Here is a 6,312-nt window from a genome sequence, read left to right as displayed (position 1 = left end):
TTTTATGCATGCTGAGCTATGACCTGGGCTTGCCTGATATCATACATGTTCATTAAGGCAGGGCCTGTATGTACAGGAGGAATGCAGGAAATTTGCTCTAGTGTGAAGTGCACAGAATAAAGATACACAGACCAAAGAGTGAGGGAAGTCATCATCTCATTACAGGCTGTCTGGTACTTTGCTCTCTTTAATGTGTATATGCTTGGTACACACACTGATACTTCCTGTATGTAGGAATTAAAAAGCTTTGGATGAGGTGAGCTTATTCAAAATGCACCTTATCAAATGGATTATTAACCAGAGTACAGATAATATTGCATGATGTGTAACCATATTACAATGATTCATAGCAATTGCGGGCAGTCATACCAGTAGTGCCAATTTAATGTAGGAACAGTGACTTCATTTGTCATCCTTTGTCTCTGAATGGTGTTGGAGTTGAAGACGTACATTTATCCACAAAGGATTGTCACTAGTGTTACTCCTGGTGAAACTCACCCCTTCATGTTGTCGCAAAGCCTTGCTGGGTCAGTGAGGGACAACACAAATGATGTGTCTGCATGGCGTATCTCGGTGCTGCCTGGCACGGTGTGGCTGGGAGCAGCATACCGGAGTCTGCCAGTTTGATATTTGATGGCATTAGGCAATCCTGGTCATACCAAGATACATAAATGTTGGTGGGCTTTGTGCTGCATTGCAAATCTCTGGATGCTTTAAATGCAGATGTTGCTGCAAATTGAGGAGATTTTTGCTTCCTTACCCTTTATCTGCCCCAGCTCAAGTCTGAGGTACTGATTCTCCCTCAGCCTAGGTGAGTTACTTATGCCCATGACCTGCACTCCTGGCTGCCAAGTGCATTGCAATGTGAAGCAGGCAAAATAGGAATCAGTCAGTTTAGTGGATACTGTGTATCCTTCAATAGACAAGGTAACATTTCGTGTTAGTTTAGAATATTGTTTTGTACTGTACTTACTTGGATGGCGAAGGAAAGACAAGTAAAGCTATGTTCTTTAAATTCTGTATTATTAGCAATCTCTGTTGTATATAGTGTTTGATAATAAAGTATTAATTTGATTCTTATGTCTTTTGTAAGTGAGAACAATAGACTTTCAGGATATTAAAATCACGTGTTGATTACAAGACAGAGCTTTGAAGCATCAAGTGTGATCATGGCTGAGAACTGAGAGACAAGTGGCCATGACACTGCAGCATACAGGACTCATCTTTGAAAATCGTTCATCTGTTGCAAGACTTCACAATGTCAAGACCTGGAACAACATGACTTTTGATGATCAGTGTTTTGTCCTTGGTGTTTAAAGGTCTGATGTTGGAGCCCTGTGGTTTATGTGTTAATTTTTGTTCTTTTGTATCATGTTTGTTTCTAAAGAGGCTTTGGGGATATAACAACTTTTTTGTTATTTTGTTTGTTTCTTTCTTTTTTCTTTTTTTCGTCCTGTTTTCCTTCTGGTTTTGTTCCCATGAGTAGTTTTTTCCAGAAAGGATCTTGCCAGTGTCGTGTGTGATATATGTATGTAGTTGGTTCCAAAAGAGCTAGAAACAAATTTGGGAAGTACTGAGAGTAGTTGAGTAGATTGTTTCCTTTCCTCTATAACTGTGGAAGGAAAATGGTTGTATTTGTACCTGTTGATTCCGACCCCTAGCCCTCAAAACTGAATTTAATCCGTTGCCTTATGAGTGCAATGGTTCAGTCACTTTCAGAGGTTTAGAGTGTTAACTCTTCCCCTCTTTTCATTACACTTGGATTTTGTAATCACCAGTTTTAATGTACAACCCTCCGCACTTCTCTTCCCTCTTCCTGCCCTTCCTCCTCTCCCACTCTCCTTGTTTTTTAATTTGGAGCTGTGAATGGGCAGATCTCTTTCTGGTCTGGCATTACTGAGTTTTTCCCATGCATTTGCCCTCAAGCTTCTCGGATGTGAGACAAATCTCCCTACAATAGGCTTGCTGCCATTGTCTGTACAGTTTAATAGATGCTGGCATGTTGGAGGTTACCCATGAGTCTGCGAAATCCGCTTACCATGCTTACTCTTGACACCCCATTGAAGACACTCATTGTGTATGCATCTGGGTATGAAAGTCCAGCTCAGTGTGGTCCTGTGCTTGTACTGCCCTGCTTTGCAGTTTCTTTGCACTTACTCATTGAGTGCTGTTTTTGAAATGCTTACATTATATAAACTTAAAGGAAAATGTTAAAAAAAAAAAACACCACCAAAATCCCTGCCCCATAAGATCTGTATTTGTATATACACGTGTCCGTACAACTATACTTAAATAAAATTAAAGATTTTCGTCATTTTAATTGGTTCTTTTAGACTACATTTTTGTTTAATTAATTGCATTTTTATTTTGTGAGCTATTTGTACCTAACTTACATAGAATCATAGAATGATCGGTGTTGGAAAGGACCTTCGAAGTTCTTCTTGTCCAACCTGCCTGCAGTGAGCAGGGACATCCTCCACTAGGTCAGGTTGCTCAGGTCGCCATGCAACCTGACCTTGAATGTTTCCTGGGAAAGAAGAGGAATGAGGAGTATGAGTGGGAAAGTGTGAAAAATGCAGTAGGCACAGCTGACTAGAGCTGTAGCTACCAATGTCCTGACTGATCTAAAGCCTGACTTCTCCGCCCTTCACCATTTTCAAATGTGTTCAAAGATCTTCCAAATACTTAGGAGGGTAAGGAGCTATGTCAGCCCAAGTGCTGAAGCATTACATGGTCTCCATTGTCACTTCCACCCTGCTCTAGGCCTCCCGAGCAATCTTCCTTCCTTCCCTGGGTAGAAGGTATTTGTATGGTGTAACTCTTTCTGAAGAGTAGAGCCAGCCCCAGAGTGGGCCAGGTGCACTCACTCCTCCCCTACCAAGATGCTTCGCAGACTGATGAAGAGATGGGGTTGGAAGTAGCTTTGAAATATCAGCAGTATTTTTCTTTACAAAAGGGAGGAAAAAGGCTCAGAGCAGTGGGAGCCTCATGGATGGGAGAGGGTGCCTCCTGAAGGGAAGAGGAAGAAAAGTGGAAGGGAGAAACTGTCTGGCTTCCTTTCTTCTCCTTCTTTCCACCTCTACCCCCAGAGGCTGATGCTGTGCCTCTAAAAATACACCGGACTGCTTTGGTTGACTTGTATTTATGTCTGAATAGTTGTCTTTGACAGTGCCTGCTCACTAGTCATATGATAGGTTTAACCTGAGAATTTAGGTCATAAAAGGTGGGGAGCAAATACCGAAACCTGTAATACATGCACTGTGCATTCAAAACTCCTGTAATTATACTGTGTTAACATTAAACTCACAGAAAGCTTATTATATTTAATTAGTTGACAGGGCAGCAAGTAGTAATTATAACTTACTCTAACCTTTTTTACAAATGAGAAGTGACAGCTCGGTGAGAATTGTGTGAGAGTATTTGATACAAAGAATTGATGCACCAGACTTTTTTCCTGTGGAGCTGTGATGTTACAACCAGGGCAGGCTTATAAGTGACACATGTTCAGTATGTCTTAACATAATAGCCATGTCCAGAAAATATCCTGCAGTCTGACACACTTAATAGCCTTTGCTCAGAAGACACTCTGCTTTTGCTGAGAATGGTATTTGATTTCATTTTTCTGCATTAGTGTGCACAATGGGCCTTTGTACTCCCTCTTCTTCCCTTCTGCAGAAAATTTCTGCTAACAGAGTACCTCTGAGGGCATTCTTAGGAATATTCAGGCATGCATCATACTGCTGTGATATGGTTGTGTGCCAAAGTGGTTTTATTCATTTAAAACTTTGATTTATATAGGTTAGAGTTGTGGTAACCAGCTGAGATGGTTGAATTTTTTACAGGCTTTAACAGCACAGGAGTGGAAAGTGTCTCCTTCCTTGTAACTTTTATTTTTGTTAGCATTTGCCCTTACTGGGAAGTTTAATGTAAAACATGATTTAACTTTATACTGCAGGTGTATGTCTAGGAGCCCAGACCAAGTCCCAGTCTTCACTGTAAAAGCTGTGCACACAGCTCTTGTACGTGGCCATTTGTGTTTGCTTTCAGCACCATTTCCATTTGCTGCCACTAACTGAACAAGCTGAAATATAACCAATTTAAATTTTTGCTAAAATTTTACTTAGACCCACATAGAAGCTTTTAAGGCAAAGTCTCTGTAAGATGCAAAAATAACCTTTAAGGAAAATTCATAAATAAGCAGTTTTGCAAAAAATATTGCACTGGTTTTTTGTTGGTTCCTTTTCCCCCCAGATGAGTCTGTTAGCTGCCTAGTACTGTCAGTCATATTTAATCTGGAAGAATTCACACCACAAGATAGCTCTTACAACCACTAGCACATCTTGAAACACTCATTTTTCCTATGGTGGTCCTTCAAGTAAGTTCTCATGTCATTTGATTACACAAGGAGGAATATAAACATGAGAAATTGCAGGGTAGCAAGCTAGATGTGTACTTGGAGGGAAAGAAGAAGAATTTTGTTTTGCCCAGCATTTTATGAAAGCATACACTGCATTCAAGATAAAGAGTATAGAGTGATTTCTAGATGCCTATCTACCTGAAGTAAAGGAAGGATGGAAGGTGCCTCCTGTATACACAACTTAAAGTGCAAGCCTTAGACACAACCATCTCTCAGTTTGAAAGTTCAAAACATGAAGTGCTATTTTGTGGGACACACTTGCCCACTTAGCAATATATGCTTTCCAGAACTAATTTTAACATTTAATATTTAAACTCACTTCCTTAGCCACAGCCAAAGTGCTGTTGGCAATACCGAAGTTTTTCTCTGGGTGGTATTTGTAAAAGGAAAGGTCAAGTAAATTACTAGGATACAGTAGGTGTAAGTATCCCTCTGATCCTTGTACTGCTAAGAACCAGTTGTGCCTTCTGTTCTAACGTCCCGTAGCTTGTGGTATCTTAACTAAATGTTTGGCTAATCACTGATCACTAGTCAAAAGAGTTTAGGGGGCTTTTTTGTTTTTTTTTCCTCACTGTCGCTTTACCTATAGACAAAGGAATAAGAAGTCTAGAAACTGAACATAGCAAAAGCAAAGCATCTTGAGGCCTAAAGTGGCAGCCCTGATATGGTACTGAAATTCCAGTCCATTTTTACTTGGGTATTGGGAATAAATAGAGTGTTACATATTGAAAATGACAAGCTGTGATCCTGCAGCAACAATCCTTGCCTAAGGAGGGTCAGAAGAATCAAGCCCTTGGCTGGGTGTGTGAATGCTTCAGTGGAAACTTGGCATGCTGTGCGTTACATAGCACTGCGTGTATTCCAGTGCTTCTGTTCACTACAATGAGGGTGGAGAAGGGGTGGGGAAGAAAGAGCTCATTCAGTCACAGATGGCTAAGCAGCAGTGGGAAGTACACAGCAGACTTCAAGCCAAGAAAGTGGCTATTGGTGTAAACTGCTTGTGAGTAGAAGACTTGCTTAGTTGTGGAAATTCATAAAAACATGAAATAGAAAACCTGGAAAGTGCCTGACTCTGTTCTCTAGGAGTCATCTGGTCAGGCATGATGCTTGCAGAAGTCAAGGAAAGTTTTGCCATTCAGTCAGGCCCACATTTCTCAATTTCGAAAACCCCTCTAGCATTTAAAAATACACACATCACCTTGCTATTCTAAAACAGCAAAAGCCCGAAGCACTCTGCGAGGTTTCTCCCGAAGTGCTACATATCAAGCTGGCAGCACCTGATTTTGATGTACCAGGCCCACACGAGAAGACTCCCCCCACTGCTGAGTATCTGATGTAGCAGATGCTTTAATGGCTGTTTTTAAACTTTGTTGTGGGAGTAACTTGTTATTGTTTTATCTCTGCCATCAAAAAAATCCTGAAGCTGGAACAGGAGTGCAGAATATAGATAAACTGGTGTTCAGAGAGCAGGATAGAGCTACATTTTGATTTAGTGTAACTGCAGAGAGAAGAATGGCAGTTCTGCCTTAAAAAAGGATTGGACAAGAGTGTGGGCTATGCAGGATGTTAATGGTTAGACATTAAATGTGAGGCAAAGCCGGATGAACCCATGCAGCGATGCTTATCACGCTTTCCACATTAGTTTTACAATATCCTGGTTCTTGCACATAATTGCATTACAAAAGGCCTTGCATTCCCCTTGACACAGAAGTCGAAGCAAGTGTGCGTATCATCCTTCCTGGTGAGGACGTGCCCCTTTTGTGGTTGTTTATTTGATTAGTTATTCTGCATTTATTTGCAGGTAAAAAAGAAAGGAAAACCCATGCACATTTCCTGTGCTCTAGTCTCATTAGCCAAATTTCCTCAAAACTCCTGTACTCCAGAGAAGTTTTACC

Source organism: Empidonax traillii, unplaced genomic scaffold (assembly GCF_003031625.1).
Source record: "Empidonax traillii isolate 1590-97213 ecotype Southwest subspecies unplaced genomic scaffold, ASM303162v1 scaffold75:size1520028, whole genome shotgun sequence".
In the NCBI taxonomy this organism is placed as follows: Eukaryota; Metazoa; Chordata; class Aves; order Passeriformes; family Tyrannidae; genus Empidonax; species Empidonax traillii.
Note: the sequence above shows the minus strand (reverse complement) of the source record.